We start from the raw sequence: 3,211 nt of genomic DNA, 5'->3' as shown, positions 1-3,211 counted from the left end.
CTCTCACTTCTATTACTGAATTTTCTTGAATAGATGTTTCTTCAAGCATATATGCTTGCTATTTGCCCTTAGGACCATTTACAGAGATTTTAAATGTTTTTGTTTGTTTTAAATACAGTTTTCACCAGTTTTACTGGGAAACAGGCATCATCGCTCCTTATGCTATCATTTGGAAGTTTTTCACTGGATTTCCTTTTACCTGCTTCTATGGTAGTCACCTCTATCACCTTCACTCTGTCAAGACAGAACCGTTGTTTTGTCCTCTTTCTCCTCTGAGAGACGACTAAGGAACTGAGTGAACTTGCTTTAACTTATATCCCCAGCTTTCTAACAGATTCCCCCCAAATCATGATTTTGTAGGTTGTCTAGATTTTTTACATTGTTAGGTTGGGGGTTACTTTCTACATCCTAAGTTGTAATTTGTTTTTATTTTTTTATAGTAAGTAGCATTTGTTTTACTCTCCTACTTTGTAGATGGTAAAACTATAATGTATGCAAATTGGGAGGCAGTATGAGAGAAAAACAACAAAATTGTCCTACGCTTCCTATATCTAATCTAAATAACATTACTGAGTGTACAAATATGCCCAGACTTTATTAAGATAAGCTATGTTTCTGAATGTCCTATGAATTTCTAGTGTATTCAGAAATACATCATTAATTCAATTATTTATTTGGCAAACATTTCTATATATGATGGCCTATGCTGCAGTTATCAGGGAGTAAATCTTGAGTCTTATCTTTCAAAAGATATTAGTCTACTAGAAGAAACATGTATAGACAGAAAACCAAAGACTCAACAGCCCGGTCACCCACCCTGTGGTCCCAATCCCTGCACGGTCTACTCCCATTGCCCAAGGAAACCAGGTTCATGAACTGACCAGGCCACAGGCAAGTGGTGAATGGGCTTTGGTGTGCCTGAGAAGGGGCAGGCCTGCCCTGGTCCCCACAGGTCAGTGTGTCTGTCCCTAGCACTCTCCAAGGATAGAAAAGGCGGAAGAACCTGTCCAGAATCCCTACAAGATAGGAAAAGAAGGGGAAATCTCAACATGAAAAAAACTCTACAGAAAGTGAAGGTAAAGCTCAAGATCCAGGGAAAGCCAAAAGATGAAGTAGAGCCTGAAGATGAAGGAAAATCAGATGAGGAAGAAAAGCTGGAACTGGAGGGGAAGCCAGGGCTAAAGGAAAGCTCCAGAAGGAAGGACAGTCAGAAGATGAACAACCAGAAGATAGAGGAAAACAAGAAAGCAGGGCAAGCCCGAAAATGAGGGAAAACCACACAGTGCGGGCAAGCTAGAATCCATGGCAAAGGCTGAGAGTGAGCTGCAGGCTGCCACTAAATGCCCACCTAAAGATTATACACCCAGGAAAACAAAAAGAAAAATGGAGAGGGGGACAGAGGATCCCCCCAAGGACTACCAGGGGTTTCTTACAGGAAAGGAACTTGGGCAGTGTGGAGATGACAACAGAATGTGGAGACATGGCAAGGGCTAAGGAAGAGCTAAGAAAAAATAGAAAATGGGTGGTTTTCATTGGATGAAGAGAGATGTACGAAATCCTTCACCCCAAGAGGCAACAAGGTGTCAGAGGAATGAGGGGCGGAGGTCGGGGCCAAAGGGGCTTACATGATATCCCATACCTATAATGACTTGGGCCTTCAATTCTAATTTCTCTAAAGGGAATATTCCTGACCCTGTTTTCCCTGGCAGGCATTTGCCAGGCTACGTGCTTTAATCTTAACCTGATACTTTGCTGTAGGGGTCACTCTTGCTGCCAGAAGCCTTTGGATCCAGCAACAGTGTTCTCTATCTTTCACTAGGGAATTTCATCCATGTGCATGGAAGAAGTGTTCATGGTACACTGTAAGATAACAATAAAGAAAAACAGTTTTTAGAACCAAAAGAAAGAAAGAAAGAGAAAGAGAGGGAGGAAGGAAGGGAAGGACTCAATAAAGAGATACCATAAGCTAAGTCTGAAGAATGAATGAGACTTTTTAAGGCAAGAAATATTGGGAATGTCTAGTGAGATAAAAGCCAGAAGAAAAATATAGAAATACAGAAGCACCAAATAATTTGTAATTTAATGAGTGTGAGACAGATACAAGATATGGAGGTAGGAAATAAGACCAGAAATGTATGTCAAGGCAAATGAATAAAAGACACTGTGTCTTGATAAGGAGTTTGGATTCTAGTATATGGGCCAGAAAAGCCATGGTGGCTATTTTAGCACAGAAGTAGCACGGCTACTCATTTTTTAGTTATTATTTTTAGAAAATACGTGATTTCAATGTGATAGGTCGTCTTGGATAAGGAATAGCTGGTGGTAGTGATACCAAGGTAAAGGCTACTACATGGACAAACAGTTATTTGGCTTTGTCACTAAAAATATGGTCATGGGGACAGATTTTTGAGGCCCAATTTTATTATATGATTGACAATTTTTTTTAAAGATTTTTACTTATTTAAGAGACAGAGAGAGTATGTGAGAGAGAGAACAGGAGTGGGGTTGGGAGCGGAGGGAGAAGCAGGCTCTGCAGAGTAGAGAGGCTAAAGGGGGCTCGATCCCAGGATGCCGGAGTTATGACCTGAGCTGAAAGCAGACACTTAACCAACTGAGCCACCCAGGTGCCCCTATAATTGGCAATTTCTTTACCAGTAAACTGCAGTGGGATAGGGAAAAGGAGAAATGTAAAATGATACTAGGTTTTGGGCTTGAGAACATAAGTAGAATAAAATCTACTTAATTAAAATCATGATGCAAGACAAAGAAACCAATCTAGGAAGAAAAATAATGAGTCTAGATTTAAACATCTTAAATTTGAATAACCCTCACATCCCAATGAAGGTTCTAATAAACAATAAGTAAGGTGCCTAGGTGGCTCAGTCAGTTAAGCATCCAACTCTTGGTTTCAGCTCAGGTCATGATCTCTTGGTTGTGAGACAGAGCCCACCATAGGGCTCGGCAGTGGGCATGGAACCTGCTTAAAATTCTTTCTCTCCCTCTCTCATTGTCCCTCCCCCTCTCTCTCACCCGCTCTAAAATAAAATAAAATAAAAATGATCAGCAGGTCATTATCTTCAGGGACATTATCTACAGGGACTGAAGATAAAACTCACACCAGCTTATATCACAAGAAAATTTACAACCTGTTTTTCCTGAGAAATCATTCTAATTTCTTCTTAAAAATGCCGATAATTGGCCACAGAAACAT

The 3,211-nt window shown here is 40.4% G+C and overlaps 1 pseudogene; it reads left to right on the top strand.

The window, feature by feature from the left end:
* The first annotated feature begins 979 nt into the window (after window positions 1–979).
* On the top strand, window positions 980–1,896 carry LOC125107506 (transcription elongation factor A protein-like 3; annotated as a pseudogene).
* Window positions 1,897–3,211: the final 1,315 nt, after the last annotated feature.

Source organism: Lutra lutra, chromosome 8, assembly GCF_902655055.1.
Source record: "Lutra lutra chromosome 8, mLutLut1.2, whole genome shotgun sequence".
NCBI classification, from domain to species: Eukaryota; Metazoa; Chordata; class Mammalia; order Carnivora; family Mustelidae; genus Lutra; species Lutra lutra.
The sequence above is the reverse complement of the archived record's forward strand: the minus strand, read 5'-3'. Positions and strand labels throughout refer to the sequence as shown.